The sequence below is a fragment of the Heterodontus francisci genome, chromosome 34, assembly GCF_036365525.1.
Source record: "Heterodontus francisci isolate sHetFra1 chromosome 34, sHetFra1.hap1, whole genome shotgun sequence".
In the NCBI taxonomy this organism is placed as follows: domain Eukaryota; kingdom Metazoa; phylum Chordata; class Chondrichthyes; order Heterodontiformes; family Heterodontidae; genus Heterodontus; species Heterodontus francisci.
The window spans coordinates 22094080-22116168 of record NC_090404.1 but is presented as its reverse complement, the minus strand read 5'-3'; the positions used below and the strand labels follow the sequence as shown (position 1 = coordinate 22116168).

The 22089-nt window shown below is 43.0% G+C and overlaps 5 non-coding genes across 5 annotated transcripts; all 5 read left to right on the top strand.

Annotated features, from left to right (window-relative positions):
- The first annotated feature begins 2978 nt into the window (after nucleotides 1-2978).
- Nucleotides 2979-3060, top strand: trnas-uga (transfer RNA serine (anticodon UGA)). Its single transcript has one exon. It is a non-coding gene; the product is annotated as a tRNA-Ser (tRNA).
- Nucleotides 3061-7331: 4271 nt separating this feature from the next.
- On the top strand, nucleotides 7332-7413 carry trnas-uga (transfer RNA serine (anticodon UGA)). The gene has a single exon. It is a non-coding gene; the product is annotated as a tRNA-Ser (tRNA).
- A 4272-nt stretch (nucleotides 7414-11685) lies between these two features.
- On the top strand, nucleotides 11686-11767 carry trnas-uga (transfer RNA serine (anticodon UGA)). The gene has a single exon. It is a non-coding gene; the product is annotated as a tRNA-Ser (tRNA).
- Nucleotides 11768-16022: 4255 nt separating this feature from the next.
- On the top strand, nucleotides 16023-16104 carry trnas-uga (transfer RNA serine (anticodon UGA)). Its single transcript has one exon. It is a non-coding gene; the product is annotated as a tRNA-Ser (tRNA).
- A 5687-nt stretch (nucleotides 16105-21791) lies between these two features.
- On the top strand, nucleotides 21792-21873 carry trnas-cga (transfer RNA serine (anticodon CGA)). The gene has a single exon. It is a non-coding gene; the product is annotated as a tRNA-Ser (tRNA).
- The last annotated feature ends 216 nt before the right edge of the window (nucleotides 21874-22089 follow it).

Genomic DNA, 22089 nt, shown 5'->3' with positions numbered 1-22089 from the left:
AACACTGTGATCTCATCTTCCTGCTACTTCCGGATACTGAAGACAGGAATGTGCAAGAGTTGTTCCCATTCACAATTATTAACAGTCACACTCTCCTTCCAATCTTGTACACGTTGCTTCGATTTCAAACTGTGCATAATTTCTCACTGGTTTTCAATGTGAAGAAAGCGGAGCTACTTGAAGCTAATGTTGTTCAGCAGATGTAATGCAAGAAGATACCGAACAGGCCGATGATAACAGTGAATGTTTTGTTGAGCTGAGCTGCAGTGAAGGGTTGGCACCATTTAAAATGTCATTCAGGAGGTCTGGTTCCAAATCTGGTGATAGAAATGACAAGAAAAACTCTCACTGAATTTCCTCAGAGTCATGAGATCAAAATGCAATGATACATGGTACGAAAGTGTATTTGTCTGTAATGGATTGTAAGATGTCAGAATGACTGTGAAGGCAGCAGCAGTGATGTTGAGAAACATACAATTATAGAAAAGTACAGCACAGAAGGAGGCCATTCGGCCCAGCGTGCTTCTTTAATAGAGCTATTGTGATTGGTTGATCAGGAATGATGTGTGTGCCAGTTTGAACAGCAGGCAGAAAAATGTGTCCCATTCACACCCACATTTTCTTTGCACCATCATCCCTTCAGTCAGTATATCACTCTGTCTTGCAACATTTCACAGCCCTTTGCTTGCCGTCTTCCACTCCCCACGCTCTGCCTCGAATTGTTTTCAGCTTGTTGCATTTCTGACCTCTGCAGCTCTGAAGAATAATCGTTGACCTAGAATGTCAATTCTGCTTTTCATTCCACATCCTGACAAAGGAGCTGAGCATCTTCACTGTTTATTCAGCAAGGATCTCATGTTGGTTTTGACAGTTCACACAGCAGCAAGACCAGAGCATCCCGTGAATGGGATTGAACGGCGACCACAGTGATAAAAGCATAAAATCCTAACCACTAGACCAGCAGGAAAACTGTTCTCAACTCCTGCTAGTTAATGACCGAATCTATTTTTTCCCATTACTTCACTTCAAGACACTTTCGCCACAGACTTGTTTATCACACAAAATGATCTGTTTGTTTAGATCACAGAAGTCTTGTTCAGCCAATGAAAGCACCGGTTGCTGTCGGGAGGAACATGAAATGGACACTGAGGTGAATTAGAAAGACAAGCTGTGAATGTACAAGTTTCAATTTCCATATTGCACCAACCTACTCAATGAGGCTCCTGTGAAATGTGCAAGACAATGCACGGCCATCATTATTCAATAGAAACAACTGAGAGACTTCAAACTCTGCCAGTTTCACGTGACATCTCCTCCTGCCTCTGTCACTGCTCTCCCTCTGCTCCTCCAGCTCCCAGGCGGATTACAGTTTGATGAAACCCAGTCGGGAGTGGGAATGAAAGATGTTGGACATTGAGAAGTGATGGGCTTTGCAGATAACAGGATAAATAGATAAATTCCTGCTTCTTCCAGTTACTGAATGCATTAATGTGCAAGAGTGGTTCCCATTATCAATTATCAACAGTCACACTCTCCTTCCAACCTCGGACACGTGGCTTAGCTTTGAAACTGTTCATATTTTCTCACTGGTTTTCAATGTGAAGGAAGTGGAGCTGCGAGAAGCTAATGTTGTTCAGCAGATGTAGCTCAGGAAGATACCGAACAGGCCTGTGACAACAGTGAATGTTTTGATGAGGTGAGCTGCAGTGAAGGGTCGGCACATTTAAAATGGTATTCAGCGTCAGTGTCTTGACTTCAAAAGACCAGGACACAAGCTGCTGTTTCTGTATTATAAGGGCCTGAAAGGGTTAATGTTTGGACAGTGAGAGTAAACATCTCCCACTTAGTGTTCATGATGTTACTGTCACTTGGGTGCTCGGCTTTGGAAGAAGGCAGAAGCAACACCATGTGTGCTGGCTGGATAGGCTTGTGGAAAGTATAAATAATTATATGGATATGATAAACGAGTAATTCTTTAGCCCTACAGAGACTCCTGAGACTCTATAAACAATGTTCTACCTACAATACAGTCAAAACACAACAGCACCTACTAATAGAATGCAGAAAATAACCAATCTTTACTGCATGAAAATGTATTTCTTCTTGATGGATCATCACACTTACACATGCCTGTGCTTCAATCTCCAACATTCAAACCCGCCTCATCTCTCAGATTATTCCTTCCACCTTTCATACTGACTTGCTTCTATTTCATTTTCTGTGGCTTATCCGACTGTGACATTCACTTTCATGTTCTTAAAGCCTTTAACATTGCTCGGTTCCCTCCGCTGTTTCTGGGTTGCACATGTTCCATTCGCACCAATTTGGGCCTTGAACTCAATCCATACATTTAGGTCTGAGTGACCGCTCAGCAGAGACACACTGCAGAAACAGGGCTCGGTCTTTGGAAGGACAACGGCGGGTTGTTGACAATATTTCTTTGAGGAATCTTCTGAGACAAGGGATGTGAACTGAGGAACTGGGTTTTGTTTTCATGGCAGTTCGTGCTTTTCTCATGAAATGTGTTCTTTGATGAAGTAACGGAGAAAGTTGATGAGGAGCGCGGTCATGTGATTGATGCTTTGCACATAGACTTTCAAAAGGCGTCTGGTGAATTACCACATAATCGAGCTATTAGAAAATTTAAAGCGGTGGAATTAAAGGACCAGGGCCAGCGGGGATACATAATTTGCTGAGGGACATAAAACAGAGAATAGCGACAAGAGAAGAGGATGAGTTTCCAGGGTGATGGGGAGAAACTGGATTGTGGGATTAAACTGACAGCTCTTTCAAAGAACCGGCACAGACTCGGCGGGTGGACAGGCTTCCTTCTGTGCTGCAAAATTCACTGATTCCATCATGTTCATTTTCACATCAACTGGGAGATGCAACAGAACTCAAGGCTCAAAGACAATGATTCTCCACAATATGTCAAAATCACTAATGCTTTGTATGGACAATTTAATCATAGCTCCACAGCTGTGATGGCCGAGTAGTTAAGGCGTTGGACTTGAAATCCAATGGGGTTTCCCCGCGCAGGTTTGAACCCTGCTCACAGTGCGTTTGTCTCAGTTTTAAGCAGTTGGCTTTCTGGCGACATCACCGACTTGTTCACCAATGAAACATCCATGTGCTGCAGTCTGCTGACTTGACTGATCATTTAGATGATTGGAAATATTCGCATTGATTGGCATCAGTGAGATATTGCAGATTTCTTCGAAACCAAAGGTAATATGGATGAGGAATGAAAATATCCAGAAAATGTCTTTTAATAGAGATCCTTGCAATGTGTTGAAGGCAATCGAACCTTCAGTGAATGAGTGGGAACGCCCTTTGGTTTTGTTAATTTGAACCAGATTTCTGTGTCAAATGACCACGGCAGAACTCGAATCTTCACAGAATCAGAGAAATTTCCTACTGAAAGTGGAAAAATGGGAAAAGCAAATAACCTGAAAAGGTACTGCTGATCTTCACTGGTGCTCGAGTGGTTAGGATTGAGTGCACTTACTGCCATAGCCTGGGTTTGATTCCTGATCAGAAAATGATATCTTTATGCTGCTATGGCAACTCTCACAAACATGATTCACTCGCGAAATGAAGGTACTCAGCACATCTGGCGCTAACAGTGGAGAGAAAAACACAATTAAAGCTCTAGATCAGTGATTATTCATCAGAGATGGAGAAGTCGGAGATGCAACAGATCGATAACACTTACAGAGAAAGAACAAGGGGAGCGAAATGGAACACGTGAAGGGTTGTGAAAAGTTACAACACAGAGTGATGTACTGATAAAAGGGATGATGATGCAAGGAAAATGTGGTTGGTAATGGGACAGCTATTTGTCCCTGCTGTTCCGTCTGCCAGGCTTCACTGAAGGTTAGCTGATCCACGCTATTTTTGCTATTTCTTCACTTCAGGCCACTTTCACCACAGACTAGTTTCTCATTTTTTAAAAAACTAACGTTTACCTAGACCACAAAAGTCAAGGACAGCACCGAGTGTGTTGACATGAGCATAAAACTGCAGGTGCACAAGGTTCAATTTCCGAAATGCACCAACCTAATCAAGTGGCTCCTGTGAAATGTGCAAGGCAATGCACGGCCATCAAACATCAATAGAAACAACTGACACACAGTAAATTCTACCACTTTCATGTGGCATCTCCTTCTGCTTCTGTCACTGCTTATCCTCCAGCTCCCTCTGCTCCTCCAGCTCCCAGGTGAATTAGCTGCTTTATGCAAACACACCGAATTCATGAAACCCAACTTTCCCTGGAAAGCAGGGAGTGGCAATGAAAGATACAGGACATTGAGAAGGGATGGGTTTTGCAGATAACAGGATAAATAAACACTGTGATCTCATCTTCCTGCTACTTCCGGATACTGAAGACAGGAATGTGCAAGAGTTGTTCCCATTCACAATTATTAACAGTCACACTCTACTTCCAATCTTGTACACGTTGCTTCGATTTCAAACTGTGCATAATTTCTCACTGGTTTTCAATGCGAAGAAAGCGGAGCTACTTGAAGCTAATGTTGTTCAGCAGATACAGCAGAATGTGAAAGAAGATACCGAACAGGCCGATGATAACAGTGAATGTTTTGTTGAGCTGAGCTGCAGTGAAGGGTTGGCACCATTTAAAATGTCATTCAGGAGGTCTGGTTCCAAATCTGGTGATAGAAATGACAAGAAAAACTCTCACTGAATTTCCTCAGAGTCATGAGATCAAAATGCAATGATACATGGTACGAAAGTGTATTTGTCTGTAATGGATTGTAAGATGTCAGAATGACTGTGAAGGCAGCAGCAGTGATGTTGAGAAACATACAATTATAGAAAAGTACAGCACAGAAGGAGGCCATTCGGCCCAGCGTGCTTCTTTAATAGAGCTATTGTGATTGGTTGATCAGGAATGATGTGTGTGCCAGTTTGAACAGCAGGCAGAAAAATGTGTCCCATTCACACCCACATTTTCTTTGAACCATCATCCCTTCAGTCAGTACATCACTCTGTCTTGCAACATTTCACAGCCCTTTGCTTGCCGTCTTCCACTCCCCACGCTCTGCCTCGAATTGTTTTCAACTTGTTGCATTTCTGACCTCTGCAGCTCTGAAGACTAATCGTTGACCTAGAATGTCAATTCTGCTTTTCATTCCACATCCTGACAGAGGAGCTGAGCATCTTCACTGTTTATTCAGCAAGGATCTCATGTTGGTTTTGACAGTTCACACAGCAGCAAGAACAGAGCATCCCGTGAATGGGATTGAACGGCGACCACAGTGATAAAAGCATAAAATCCTAACCACTAGACCAGCAGGAAAACTGTTCTCAACTCCTGCTAGTTAATGACCGAATCTATTTTTTCCCATTACTTCACTTCAAGACACTTTCGCCACAGACTTGTTTATCACACAAAATGATCTGTTTGTTTAGATCACAGAAGTCTTGTTCAGCCAATGAAAGCACCGGTTGCTGTCGGGAGGAACATGAAATGGACACTGAGGTAAAATAGAAGGACAAGCTGTGAATGTACAAGTTTCAATTTCCATATTGCACCAACCTACTCAATGAGGCTCCTGTGAAATGTGCAAGACAATGCACGGCCATCATTATTCAATAGAAACAACTGAGAGACTTCAAACTCTGCCAGTTTCACGTGACATCTCCTCCTGCCTCTGTCACTGCTCTCCCTCTGCTCCTCCAGCTCCCAGGCGGATTACAGTTTGATGAAACCCAGTCGGGAGTGGGAATGAAAGATGTTGGACATTGAGAAGTGATGGGCTTTGCAGATAAGAGGATAAATAGATAAATTCCTGCTTCTTCCAGTTACTGAATGCATTAATGTGCAAGAGTGGTTCCCATTATCAATTATCAACAGTCACACTCTCCTTCCAACCTCGGTCACATGGCTTAGCTTTGAAACGGTTCATATTTTCTCACTGGTTTTCAATGTGAAGGAAGTGGAGCTGCGAGAAGCTAATGTTGTTCAGCAGATGTAGCTCAGGAAGATACCGAACAGGCCTGTGACAACAGTGAATGTTTTGATGAGGTGAGCTGCAGTGAAGGGTCGGCACATTTAAAATGGTATTCAGCGTCAGTGTCTTGACTTCAAAAGACCAGGACACAAGCTGCTGTTTCTGTATTATAAGGGCCTGAAAGGGTTAATGTTTGGACAGTGAGAGTAAACATCTCCCACTTTAGTGTTCACGATGTTCTCGTCAGTTGGGTGCTCGGCTTTGGAAGATGGTAGAAGCAACACCATGTGTGCTGGCTGGATAGGCTTGTGGAAAGTATAAATAATTATATGGATATAATAAACGAGTAATTCTTTAGCCCTACAGAGACTCCTGAGACTCTATCAACAATGCTCTACCTACAGTACAGTCAAAACACAACAGCACCTACTAATAGAATGCAGAAAATAACCAATCTTTACTGCATGAAAATGTATTTCTTCTGGATGGATCATCACACTTACACATGCCTGTGCTTCAATCTCCAACATTCAAACCCGCCTCATCTCTCAGATTATTCCTTCCACCTTTAATACTGACTTGCTTCTATTTCATTTTCTGTGGCTTATCCGACTGTAACATTCACTTTCATGTTCTTAAAGCCTTTAACATTGCTCGGTTCCCACCGCTGTTTCTGGGTTGCACATGTTCCATTCGCACCAATTTGGGCCTTGAACTCAATCCATACATTTAGGTCTGAGTGACCGCTCGGCAGAGACACACTGCAGAAACAGGGCTCGGGCTTTGGAAGGACAACGGCGGGTTGTTGACAATATTTCTTTGAGGAATCTTCTGAGACAAGGGATGTGAACTGAGGAACTGGGTTTTGTTTTCATGGCAGTTCGTGCTTTTCTCATGAAATGTGTTCTTTGATGAAGTAACGGAGAAAGTTGATGAGGATAGCGGTCATGTGATTGATGCTTTGCACATGGACTTTCAAAAGGCGTCTGGTGAAATACCACATAATCGAGCTGTTGGAAAAATTAAAGCTTTGGAATTAAAGGACCAGCGCCAGTGTGGATACATAATTTGCTGAGGGATATAAAACAGAGAATAGCGACAAGAGAAGAGAATGAGTTTCCAGGGTGATGGGAAAAACTGGATTGTGGGATTAAACTGACAGATCTTTCAAAGAACCGGCACAGACTCGGCGGGTGGACAGGCTTCCTTCTGTGCTGTAAAATTCACTGATTCCATCATGTTCATTTTCACATCAACTGGGAGATGCAACAGAACTCAAGACTCAAAGACAATGATTCTCCACAATATGTCAAAATCACTAATGCTTTGTATGGACAATTTAATAATTGAGCGACAGCTGTGATGGCCGAGTGGTTAAGGCGTTGGACTTGAAATCCAATGGGGTTTCCCCGCGCAGGTTCGAACCCTGCTCACAGCGAGTTTCATTCAGTTTTAAGCAGTTGGCTTTCTGGCGACATCACTGACTTGTTCACCAATGAAACATCCATGTGCTGCAGTCTGCTGACTTGACTGATCATTTCGCTGATTGGAAATATTCGCATTGATTGGCATCAGTGAGATATTGCAGATTTCTTCGTAACCAAAGGTAATATGGATGAGGAATGAAAATAGCCAGAAAATGTCTTTTAATAGAGATCCTTGCAATGTGTTGAAGGCAATCAAACCTTCAGTGAATGAGTGGCAACGCCCTTTGGTTTCGTTAATTTGAACCAGATTTCTGTGTAAAATGTCCACGGCAGAACTGGAATCTTCACAGAATCAGAGAAATTTCCTACTGAAAGTGGAAAAATGGGAAAAGCAAATAACCTGAAAAGGCACTGCCGATCTTCACTGGTGCTCGAGTGGTTAGGATTGAGTGCACTTACTGCCATAGCCTGGGTTTGATTCCTGATCAGAAAATGATATCTTTATGCTGCTATGGCAACTCTCACAAACATGATTTACTCGCGAAATGAAGGTACTCAGCACATCTGGCGCTAACAGTGGAGAGAAAAACACAATTAAAGCTCTAGATCAGTGATTATTCATCAGAGATGGAGAAGTCGGAGATGTAACAGATCGATAACAATTACAGAGAAAGAACAAGGGGAGTGAAAGCGAACACGTGAAGGGTTGTGAAAAGTTACAACACAGAGTGATGTACTGATAAAAGGGATGATGGTGCAAGGAAAATGTGGTTGGTAATGGGACAGCTATTTGTGCCTGCTGTTCCGTCTGCCAGACTTCACTGAAAGTTAGCTGATCCACGCTATTTTTGCTATTTCTTCACTTCAGGCCACTTTCACCACAGACTAGTTTCTCATTTTTAAAAAAAACTAACGTTTACCCAGACCACAAAAGTCAAGGACAGCACCGAGTGTGTTGACATGAGCATAAAACTGCAGGTGCACAAGTTTCAATTTCCAAAATGCACCAACCTAATCAAGCGGCTCCTGTGAAATGTGCAAGGCAATGCACGGCCATCAAACATCAATAGAAACAACTGACACACAGCAAATTCTACCACTTTCATGTGGCATCTCCTTCTGCTTCTGTCACTGCTTATCCTCCAGCTCCCTCTGCTCCTCCAGCTCCCAGGTGAATTAGCTGCTTTATGCAAACACACCGAATTCATGAAACCCAACTTTCCCTGGAAAGCAGGGAATGGGAATGAAAGATACAGGACATTGAGAAGGGATGGGTTTTGCAGATAACAGGATAAATAAACACTGTGATCTCATCTTCCTGCTTCTTCCAGATACTGAAAGAGGAATGTGCAAGAGTTGTTCCCATTCACAATTATCAACAGTCACACTCTCCTTCCAATCTTGTACACGTTGGTTAGATTTCAAACTGTGCATAATTTCTCACTAGTTTTCAATGTGAAGAAAGCGGAGCTACTTGAAGCTAATGTTGTTCAGCAGATACAGCAGAATGTGCAAGAAGATACCGAACAGGCCGATGATAACAGTGAATGTTTTGTTGAGCTGAGCTGCAGTGAAGGGTTGGCACCATTTAAAATGTCATTCAGGAGGTCTGGTTCCAAATCTGGTGATAGAAATGACAAGAAAAACTCTCACTGAATTTCCTCAGAGTCATGAGATCAAAAGGCAATGATACATGGTACGAAAGTGTATTTGTCTGTAATGGATTGTAAGATGTCAGAATGACTGTGAAGGCAGCAGCAGTGATGTTGAGAAACATACAATTGTAGAAAAGTACAGCACAGAAGGAGGCCATTCGGCCCAGCGTGCTTCTTTAACAGAGCCATTGTGATTGGTTGATCAGGAATGATGTGTATGCCAGTTTGAACAGCAGGCAGAAAAATGTGTCCCATTCACACCCACATTTTCCTTGCACCATCATCCCTTCAGTCAGTATATCACTCTGTCTTGCAACATTTCACAGCCCTTTGCTTGCCGTCTTCCACTCCCCACGCTCTGCCTCGAATTGTTTTCAACTTGTTGCATTTCTGACCTCTGCAGCTCTGAAGAATAATCGTTGACCTAAAATGTCAATTCTGCCTTTCATTCCACATCCTGACAGAGGAGCTGAGCATCTTCACTGTTTATTCAGCAAGGATCTCATGTTGGTTTTGACAGTTCGCACAGCAGCAAGAACAGAGCATCCCATGAATGGGATTGAACGGCGACCACAGTGATAAAAGCATAAAATCCTAACCACTAGACCACCAGGAAAACTGTTCTCAACTCCTGCTAGTTAATGACCGAATCTATTTTTTCCCATTACTTCACTTCAAGACACTTTCGCCACAGACTTGTTTGTCACACAAAATGATCTGTTTGTTTAGATCACAGAAGTCTTGTTCAGCCAATGAAAGCACCGGTTGCTGTCGGGAGGAACATGAAATGGACACTGAGGTGAATTAGAAGGACAAGCTTTGAATGTACAAGTTCCATTTTCCATATTGCACCAACCTACTCAATGAGGCTCCTGTGAAATGTGCAAGGCAATGCACGGCCATCATTATTCAATAGAAACAACTGAGAGACTTCAAACTCTGCCAGTTTCACGTAACATCTCCTCCTGCCTCTGTCACTGCTCTCCCTCTGCTCCGCCAGCTCCCAGGCGGATTACAGTTTGATGAAACCCAGTCGGGAGTGGGAATGAAAGATGTTGGACATTGAGAAGTGATGGGCTTTGCAGATAACAGGATAAATAGATAAATTCCTGCTTCTTCCAGTTACTGAATGCATTAATGTGCAAGAGTGGTTCCCATTATCACTTATCAACAGTCACACTCTCCTTCCAACCTCGGTCACATGGCTTAGCTTTGAAACTGTTCATATTTTCTCACTGGTTTTCAATGTGAAGGAAGTGGAGCTGTGAGAAGCTAATGTTGTTCAGCAGATGTAGCTCAGGAAGATACCGAACACGCCTGTGACAACAGTGAATGTTTTGATGAGGTGAGCTGCAGTGAAGGGTCGGCACATTTAAAATGGTATTCAGCGTCAGTGTCTTGACTTCAAAAGACCAGGACACAAGCTGCTGTTTCTGTATTATAAGGGCCTGAAAGGGTTAATGTTTGGACAGTGAGAGTAAACATCTCCCACTTTCGTGTTCACGATGTTCTCGTCAGTTGGGTGCTCGGCTTTGGAAGATGGTAGAAGCAACACTATGTGTGCTGGCTGGATAGGCTTGTGGAAAGTATAAATAATTATATGGATATAATAAACGAGTAATTCTTTAGCCCTACAGAGACTCCTGAGACTCTATCAACAATGCTCTACCTACAGTACAGTCAAAACACAACAGCACCTACTAATAGAATGCAGAAAATAACCAATCTTTACTGCATGAAAATGTATTTCTTCTTGATGGATCATCACACTTACACATGCCTGTGCTTCAATCTCCAACATTCAAACCCGCCTCATCTCTCTGATTATTTCTTCCACCTTTAATACTGACTTGCTTCTATTTCATTTTCTGTGGCTTATCCGACTGTAACATTCACTTTCATGTTCTTAAAGCCTTTAACATTGCTCGGTTCCCACCGCTGTTTCTGGGTTGCACATGTTCCATTCGCACCAATTTGGGCCTTGAACTCAATCCATACATTTAGGTCTGAGTGACCGCTCGGCAGAGACACACTGCAGAAACAGGGCTCGGTCTTTGGAAGGACAACGGCGGGTTGTTGACAATATTTCTTTGAGGAATCTTCTGAGACAAGGGATGTGAACTGAGGAACTGGGTTTTGTTTTCATGGCAGTTCGTGCTTTTCTCATGAAATGTGTTCTTTGATGAAGTAACGGAGAAAGTTGATGAGGATAGCGGTCATGTGATTGATGCTTTGCACATGGACTTTCAAAAGGCGTCTGGTGAAATTCCACATAATCGAGCTGTTAGAAAAATTAAAGTGATGGAATTGAAGGACCAGGGCCAGCGTGGTTACATAATTTGCTGAGGGACATAAAACAGAGAATAGCGACCAGAGAAGAGGATGAGTTTCCAGGGTGATGGGAAAAAGCTGGATTGTGGGATTAAACTGACAGATCTTTCAAAGAACCGGCACAGGCTCGGCGGGTGGACAGGCTTCCTTCTGTGCTGTAAAATTCACTGATTCCATCATGTTCATTTTCACATCAACTGGGAGATGCAACAGAACTCAAGGCTCAAAGACAATGATTCTCCACAATATGTCAAAATCACTAATGCTTTGTATGGACAATTTAATCACAGCTCCACAGCTGTGATGGCCGAGTGGTTAAGGCGTTGGACTTGAAATCCAATGGGGTTTCCCCGTGCAGGTTCAAACCCTGCTCAAAGCATGTTTCTATCAGTTTTAAGCAGTTGGCTTTCTGGCGACATCACTGACTTGTTCACCAATGAAACATCCATGTGCTGCAGTCTGCTGACTTGACTGATCATTTCGCTGATTGGAAATATTCGCATTGATTGGCATCAGTGAGGTATTGCAGATTTCTTCGAAACCAAAGGTAATTTGGATGAGGAATGAAAATAGCCAGAAAATGTCTTTTAATAGAGATCCTTGCAATGTGTTGAAGGCAATCGAACCTTCAGTGAATGAGTGGGAACGCCCTTTGGTTTCGTTAATTTGAACCAGATTTCTGTGTCAAATGACCACGGCAGAACTGGAATCTTCACAGAATCAGAGAAATTTCCTACTGAAAGTGGAAAAATGGGAAAAGCAAATAACCTGAAAAGGCACTGCCGATCTTCACTCGTGCTCGAGTGGTTAGGATTGAGTGCACTTACTGTCATAGCCTGGGTTTGATTCCTGATCAGAAAATGATACCTTTATGCTGCTATGGCAACTCTCACAAACATGATTTACTCAGCACATCTGGCGCTAACAGTGGAGAGAAAAACACAATTAAAGCTCTAGATCAGTGATTATTCATCAGAGATGGAGAAGTCGGAGATGTAACAGATCGATAACAATTACAGAGAAAGAAAAAGGGGAGTGAAATGGAACACGTGAAGGGTTGTGAAAAGTTACAACACAGAGTGATGTACTGATAAAAGGGATGATGGTGCAAGGAAAATGTGGTTGGTAATGGGACAGTTATTTGTCCCTGCTGTTCCGTCTGCCAGACTTCACTGAAAGTTAGCTGATCCACGCTATTTTTGCTATTTCTTCACTTCAGGCCACTTTCACCACAGACTAGTTTCTCATTTAAAAAAAAAACTAACGTTTACCCAGACCACAAAAGTCAAGGACAGCACCGAGTGAGTTGACATGAGCATAAAACGGCAGGTGCACAAGTTTCAATTTCCGAAATGCACCAACCTAATCAAGCGGCTCCTGTGAAATGTGCAAGGCAATGCACGGCCATCAAACATCAATAGAAACAACTGACACACAGCAAATTCTACCACTTTCATGTGGCATCTCCTTCTGCTTCTGTCACTGCTTATCCTCCAGCTCCCTCTGCACCTCCAGCTCCCAGGCGAATTAGCTGCTTTATGCAAACACACCGAATTCATGAAACCCAACTTTCCCTGGAAAGCAGGGAATGGGAATGAAAGATACAGGACATTGAGAAGGGATGGGTTTTACAGATAACAGGATAAATAAACACTGTGATCTCATCTTCCTGCTACTTCCGGATACTGAATACAGGAATGTGCAAGAGTTGTTCCCATTCACAATTATTAACAGTCACACTCTCCTTCCAATCTTGTACACGTTGCTTCGATTTCAAACTGTGCATAATTTCTCACTGGTTTTCAATGTGAAGAAAGCGGAGCTACTTGAAGCTAATGTTGTTCAGCAGATACACCAGAATGTGCAAGAAGATACCGAACAGGCCGATGATAACAGTGAATGTTTTGTTGAGCTGAGCTGCAGTGAAGGGTTGGCACCATTTAAAATGTCATTCAGGAGGTCTGGTTCCAAATCTGGTGATAGAAATTACAAGAAAAACTCTCACTATATTTCCTCAGTGTCATGAGATCAAAAGGCAATAATACAAGGTATGAAAGTGTATTTGTCTGTAATGGATTGTGAGATGTCAGAATGACTGTGAAGGCAGCAGCAGTGATGTTGAGAAACATACAATTATAGAAAAGTACAGCACAGAAGGAGGCCATTCGGCCCAGCGTGCTTCTTTAACAGAGCCAATGTGATTGGTTGATCAGGAATGATGTGTGTGCCAGTTTGAACAGCAGGCAGAAAAATGTGTCCCATTCACACCCACATTTTCCTTGCACCATCATCCCTTCAGTCAGTACATCACTCTGTCTTGCAACATTTCACAGCCCTTTGCTTGCCGTCTTCCACTCCCCACGCTCTGCCTCGAATTGTTTTCAACTTGTTGCATTTCTGACCTCTGCAGCTCTGAAGAATAATCGTTGACCTAAAATGTCAATTCTGCCTTTCATTCCACATCCTGACAGAGGAGCTGAGCATCTTCACTGTTTATTCAGCAAGGATCTCATGTTGGTTTTGACAGTTCACACAGCAGCAAGAACAGAGCATCCCGTGAATGGGATTGAACGGCGACCACAGTGATAAAAGCATAAAATCCTAACCACTAGACCACCAGGAAAACTGTTCTCAACTCCTGCTAGTTAATGACCGAATCTATTTTTTCCCATTACCTCACTTCAAGACACTTTCGCCACAGACTTGGTTATCACACAAAATGATCTGTTTGTTTCGATCACAGAAGTCTTGTTCAGCCAATGAAAGCACCGGTTGCTGTCGGGAGGAACATGAAATGGACACTGAGGTGAATTAGAAGGGCAAGCTGTGAATGTACAAGTTTCAATTTCCATATTGCACCAACCTACTCAATGAGGCTCCTGTGAAATGTGCAAGACAATGCACGGGCATCATTATTCAATAGAAACAACTGAGAGACTTCAAACTCTGCCAGTTTCACATGACATCTCCTCCTGCCTCTGTCACTGCTCTCCCTCTGCTCCGCCAGCTCCCAGGCGGATTACAGTTTGATGAAACCCATTCGGGAGTGGGAATGAAAGATGTTGGACATTGAGAAGTGATGGGCTTTGCAGATAAGAGGATAAATAGATAAATTCCTGCTTCTTCCAGTTACTGAATGCATTAATGTGCAAGAGTGGTTCCCATTATCAATTATCAACAGTCACACTCTCCTTCCAACCTCGGTCACGTGGCTTAGCTTTGAAACGGTTCATATTTTCTCACTGGTTTTCAATGTGAAGGAAGTGGAGCTGTGAGAAGCTAATGTTGTTCAGCAGATGTAGCTCAGGAAGATACCGAACAGGCCTGTGACAACAGTGAATGTTTTGATGAGGTGAGCTGCAGTGAAGGATCGGCACATTTAAAATGGTATTCAGCGTCAGTGTCTTGACTTCAAAAGACCAGGACACAAGCTGCTGTTTCTGTATTCTAAGGGCCTGAAAGGGTTAATGTTTGGACAGTGAGAGTAAACATCTCCCACTTTAGTGTTCACGATGTTCTCGTCAGTTGGGTGCTCGGCTTTGGAAGAAGGTAGAAGCAACACCATGTGTGCTGGCTGGATAGGCTTGTGGCAAGTATAAATAATTATATGGATATAATAAACGAGTAATTTTTTAGCCCTACAGAAACTCCTGAGACTCCATAAACAATGTTCTACCTACAATACAGTCAAAACACAACAGCACCTACTAATAGAATGCAGAAAATAACCAATCTTTACTGCATGAAAATGTATTTCTTCTTGATGGATCATCACACTTACACATGCCTGTGCTTCAATCTCCAACATTCAAACCCGCCTCATCTCTCAGATTATTCCTTCCACCTTTAATACTGACTTGCTTCTATTTCATTTTCTGTGGCTTATCCGACTGTAACACTCACTTTCATGTTCTTAAAGCCTTTAACATTGCTCGGTTACCACCGCTGTTTCTGGGTTGCACATGTTCCATTCGCACCAATTTGGGCCTTGAACTCAATCCATACATTTAGGTCTGAGTGACCGCTCGGCAGAGACACACTGCAAAACAGGGCTCGGTCTTTGGAAGGACAACGGCGGGTTGTTGACAATATTTCTTTGAGGAATCTTCTGAGACAAGGGATGTGAACTGAGGAACTGGGTTTTGTTTTCATGGCAGTTCGTGCTTTTCTCATGAAATGTGTTCTTTGATGAAGTAACGGAGAAAGTTGATGAGGATAGCGGTCATGTGATTGATGCTTTGCACATGGACTTTCAAAAGGCATCCGGTGAAATACCACATAATCGAGCTGTTAGAAAAATTAAAGTGATGGAATTAAAGGACCAGGGCCAGCGTGGTTACATAATTTGCTGAGGGATATAAAACAGAGAATAACGACCAGAGAAGAGGATGAGTTTCCAGGGTGATGGGGAAAAACTGGATTGTGGGATTAAACTGACAGTTCTATCAAAGAGCCGGCACAGGCTCGGCGGGTGGACAGGCTTCCTTCTGTGCTGTAAAATTCACTGATTCCATCATGTTCATTTTCACATCAACTGGGAGATGCAACAGAACTCAAGGCTCAAAGACAATGATTCTCCACAATATGTCAAAATCACTAATGCTTTGTATGGACAATTTAATCATAGAGTGACAGCTGTGATGGCCGAGTGGTTAAGGCGTTGGACTTGAAATCCAATGGGGTTTCCCTGCGCAGGTTCAAACCCTGCTCACAGCGAGTTTCATTCAGTTTTAAGCAGTTGGCTTTCTGGCGACATCACTGACTTGTTCACCAATTAAACATCCATGTGCTGCAGTCTGCTGACTTAACTGATCATTTCGCTGATTGGAAATATTCACATTGATTGGCATCAGTGAGATATTGCAGATTTCTTCGAAACCAAAGGTAATATGGATGAGGAATGAAAATAGCCAGAAAATGTCTTTTAATAGAGATCCTTGCAATGTGTTGAAGGCAATCGAACCTTCAGTGAATGAGTGGGAACGCCCTTTGGTTTCGTTAATTTGAACCAGATTTCTGTGTCAAATGACCACGGCAGAACTGGAATCTTCACAGAATCAGAGAAATTTCCTACTGAAAGTGGAAAAATGGGAAAAGCAAATAACCTGAAAAGGCACTGCCGATCTTCACTCGTGCTCGAGTGGTTAGGATTGAGTGCACTTATTGCCATAGCCTGGGTTTGATTCCTGATCAGAAAATGATATCTTTATGCTGCTATGGCAACTCTCACAAACATGATTTACTCGCGAAATGAAGGTACTCAGCACATCTGGCGCTAACAGTGGAGAGAAAAACACAATTAAAGCTCTAGATCAGTGATTATTCATCAGAGATGGAGAAGTCGGAGATGTAACAGATCGATAACAATTACAGAGAAAGAACAAGGGGAGCGAATTGGAACAAGAGAAGGGTTGTGAAAAGTTACAACACAGAGTGATGTACTGATAAAAGGGATGATGGTGCAAGGAAAATGTGGTTGGTAATGGGACAGCTATTTGTCCCTGCTGTTCCGTCTGCCAGACTTCACTGAAAGTTAGCTGATCCACGCTATTTTTGCTATTTCTTCACTTCAGGCCACTTTCACCACAGACTAGTTTCTCATTTTAAAAAAAAACTAACGTTTACCTAAACCACAAAAGTCAAGGACAGCACCGAGTGTGTTGACATGAGCATAAAACTGCAGGTGCACAAGTTTCAATTTCCAAAATGCACCAACCTAATCAAGCGGCTCCTGTGAAATGTGCAAGGCAATGCACGGCCATCAAACATCAATAGAAACAACTGACACACAGCAAATTCTCCCACTTTCATGTGGCATCTCCTTCTGCTTCTGTCACTGCTTATCCTCCAGCTCCCTCTGCTCCTCCAGCTCCCAGGTGAATTAGCTGCTTTATGCAAACACACCGAATTCATGAAACCCAACTTTCCCTGGAAAGCAGGGAGTGGGAATGAAAGATACAGGACATTGAGAAGGGATGGGTTTTGCAGATAACAGGATAAATAAACACTGTGATCTCATCTTCCTGCTACTTCCGGATACTGAAAGAGGAATGTGCAAGAGTTGTTCCCATTCACAATTATCAACAGTCACACTCTCCTTCCAATCTTGTACACGTTGCTTCGATTTCAAACTGTGCATAATTTCTCACTAGTTTTCAATGTGAAGAAAGCGGAGCTACTTGAAGCTAATGTTGTTCAGCAGATACACCAGAATGTGCAAGAAGATACCGAACAGGCCGATGATAACAGTGAATGTTTTGTTGAGCTGAGCTGCAGTGAAGGGTTGGCACCATTTAAAATGTCATTCAGGAGGTCTGGTTCCAAATCTGGTGATAGAAATGGCAAGAAAAACTCTCACTATATTTCCTCAGTGTCATGAGATCAAAAGGCAATAATACAAGGTATGAAAGTGTATTTGTCTGTAATGGATTGTAAGATGTCAGAATGACTGTGAAGGCAGCAGCAGTGATGTTGAGAAACATACAATTATAGAAAAGTACAGCACAGAAGGAGGCCATTCGGCCCAGCGTGCTTCTTTAACAGAGCCATTGTGATTGGTTGATCAGGAATGATGTGTGTGCCAGTTTGAACAGCAGGCAGAAAAATGTGTCCCATTCACACCCACATTTTCCTTGCACCATCATCCCTTCAGTCAGTATATCACTCTGTCTTGCAACATTTCACAGCCCTTTGCTTGCCGTCTTCCACTCCCCACGCTCTGCCTCGAATTGTTTTCAACTTGTTGCATTTCTGACCTCTGCAGCTCTGAAGAATAATCGTTGACCTAAAATGTCAATTCTGCCTTTCATTCCACATCCTGACAGAGGAGCTGAGCATCTTCACTGTTTATTCAGCAAGGATCTCATGTTGGTTTTGACAGTTCACACAGCAGCAAGAACAGAGCATCCCGTGAATGGGATTGAACGGCGACCACAGTGATAAAAGCATAAAATCCTAACCACTAGACCACCAGGAAAACTGTTCTCAACTCCTGCTAGTTAATGACCGAATCTATTTTTTCCCATTACTTCACTTCAAGACACTTTCGCCACAGACTTGGTTATCACACAAAATGATCTGTTTGTTTAGATCACAGAAGTCTTGTTCAGCCAATGAAAGCACCGGTTGCTGTCGGGAGGAACATGAAATGGACACTGAGGTGAATTAGAAGGACAAGCTGTGAATGTACAAGTTTCAATTTCCAATTTGCACCAACCTACTCAATGAGGCTCCTGTGAAATGTGCAAGACAATGCACGGCAATCATTATTCAATAGAAACAACTGAGAGACTTCAAACTCTGCCAGTTTCACATGACATCTCCTCCTGCCTCTGTCACTGCTCTCCCTCTGCTCCGCCAGCTCCCAGGCGGATTACAGTTTGATGAAACCCAGTCGGGAGTGGGAATGAAAGATGTTGGACATTGAGAAGTGATGGGCTTTGCAGATAAGAGGATAAATAGATAAATTCCTGCTTCTTCCAGTTACTGAATGCATTAATGTGCAAGAGTGGTTCCCATTATCAATTATCAACAGTCACACTCTCCTTCCAACCTCGGTCACATGGCTTAGCATTGAAACTGTTCATATTTTCTCACTGGTTTTCAATGTGAAGGAAGTGGAGCTGTGAGAAGCTAATGTTGTTCAGCAGATGTAGCTCAGGAAGATACCGAACAGGCCTGTGACAACAGTGAATGTTTTGATGAGGTGAGCTGCAGTGAAGGGTCGGCACATTTAAAATGGTATTCAGCGTCAGTGTCTTGACTTCAAAAGACCAGGACACAAGCTGCTGTTTCTGTATTATAAGGGCCTGAAAGGGTTAATGTTTGGACAGTGAGAGTAAACATCTCCCACTTTAGCGTTCACGATGTTCTCGTCAGTTGGGTGCTCGGCTTTGGAAGAAGGTAGAAGCAACACCATGTGTGCTGGCTGGATAGGCATGTGGAAAGTATAAATAATTATATGGATATAATAAACGAGTAATTCTTTAGCCCTACAGAGACTCCTGAGACTCTATAAACAATGTTCTACCTACAATACAGTCAAAACACAACAGCACCTACTAATAGAATGCAGAAAATAACCAATCTTTACTGCATGAAAATGTATTTCTTCTCGATGGATCATCACACTTACACATGCCTGTGCTTCAATCTCCAACATTCAAACCCGCCTCATCTCTCAGATTATTCCTTCCACCTTTAATACTGACTTGCTTCCATTTCATTTTCTGTGGCTTATCCGACTGTAACATTCACTTTCATGTTCTTAAAGCCTTTAACATTGCTCGGTTCCCTCCGCTGTTTCTGGGTTGCACATAGAACATAGAACATAGAACATAGAAAAATACAGCACAGAACAGGCCCTTCGGCCCACGATGTTGTGCCGATCCTTTGTCCTCTGTCAAGGACAATTTAATCTATACCCCATCATTCTCCTTTATCCATATACCTATCTAAAAGCCATTTGAAAGTCCCGAAAGCTTCTGACTCAACAACTTCCCCAGGCAAGGCATTCCATGCCCCGACCACTCTCTGGGTAAAGAACCTTCCCCTGACATCCCCCTTATATCTCCCACCCTTCACCTTAAATTTATGACCCCTTGTAACGCTTTGCTCCACCCGGGGAAAAAGTTTCTGACTGTCTACCCTATCTATTCCCCTGATCATCTTATAAACCTCTATCATGTCACCCCTCATCCTTCTCCGTTCTAATGAGAAGAGGCCTAGAATGTTCAGCCTTTCCTCGTAAGACTTATTCTCCATTCCAGGCAACATCCTGGTAAACCTCCTCTGCACCCTCTCCAAGGCTTCCACATCCTTCCTAAAATGAGGCGACCAGAACTGCACACAGTACTCCAAATGAGGCCTTACCAAGGTCCTGTACAGCTGCATCATCACCTCACGGCTCTTAAATTCAATCCCTCTGCTAATGAACGCTAACACCCCATATGCCTTCTTCACAGCCCTATCCACCTGAGTTGCAACTTTCAACGATCTATGCACATAGACCCCAAGGTCTCTCTGCTCCTCCACATGCCCAAGAACCCTACCGTTAACCCAGTATTTTGCATTCGTGTTTGTCCTTCCAAAATGGACGACCTCACACTTTTCAGGGTTAAACTCCATCTGCCACTTTTCAGCCCAGCACTGCAACCTATCCAAGTCCCTTTGCAGACGACAATAGCCCTCCTCGGTATCCACAACTCCACCAACCTTTGTATCATCTGCAAATTTACTGACCCACCCTTCGACTTCCTCATCCAAGTCGTTAATAAAAATCACAAACAGGAGAGGACCCAGAACTGATCCCTGTGGCACGCCACTGGTAACTGGGCTCCAGGCTGAGTATTTACCATCTAAGACCACTCTCTGCCTTCTATCAGTTAGCCAATTCTTAATCCAAATGGCCACATTCCCCACTATCCCATGCCTCCTGACTTTCTCCATAAGTCTACCATGGGGGACCTTATCAAATGCCTTACTAAAATCCATGTACACCACATCCACTGGTTTACCCTCATCCACTTGCTTGGTCACCTGCTCAAAGAATTCAATCAGGCTTGTGAGGCAAGACCTACCCCTCACAAAACCGTGCTGACTGTCCCGAATCAAGCAGTGTCTTTCCAGATGCTCAGAAATCCTATCCCTCAGCACCTTTTCCATCAACTTGCCTACCACCGAAGTAAGACTAACTGGCCTGTAATTCCCAGGGTTGTTCCTATTCCCTTTCTTGTTCCATTCGCACCAATTTGGGCCTTGAACTCAATCCATACATTTAGGTCTGAGTGACCGCTCGGCAGAGACACACTGCAGAAACAGGGCTCGGGCTTTGGAAGGACAACGGCGGGTTGTTGACAATATTTCTTTGGGGAATCTTCTGAGACAAGGGATGTGAACTGAGGAACTGGGTTTTGTTTTCATGGCAGTTTGCGCTTTTCTCATGAAATGTGTTCTTTGATGAAGTAACGGAGAAAGTTGATGAGGATAGCGGTCATGTGATTGATGCTTTGCACATGGACTTTCAAAAGGCGTCTTGTGAAATACCACATAATCGAGCTGTTAGAAAAATTAAAGTGATGGAATTAAAGGACCAGGGCCAGCGTGGTTACATAATTTGCTGAGGGACATAAAACAGAGAATAGCGACCAGAGAAGAGGATGAGTTTCCAGGGTGATGGGAAAAAACTGGATTGTGGGATTAAACTGACAGCTCTTTCAAAGAACCGGCACAGGCTCGGCGGGTGGACAGGCTTCCTTCTGTGCTGTAAAATTCACTGATTCCATCATGTTCATTTTCACATCAACTGGGAGATGCAACAGAACTCAAGACTCAAAGACAATGATTCTCCATAATATGTCAAAATCACTAATGCTTTGTATGGACAATTTAATCATATCGCCGCAGCTGTGATGGCCGAGTGGTTAAGGCGTTGGACTCGAAGTCCAATAGGGTTTCCCCGCGCAGGTTCAAACCCTGCTCACAGCGAGTTTTGTTCAGTTTTAAGCAGTTGGCTTTCTGGCGACATCACTGACTTGTTCACCAATGAAACATCTATGTGTTGCAGTCTGCTGACTTGACTGATCATTTTGCTGATTGGAAATATTCGCATTGATTGGCATCAGTGAGATATTGCAGATTTCTTCGAAACCAAAAGTAATATGGATGAGGAATGAAAATATCCAGAAAATGTCTTTTAATAGA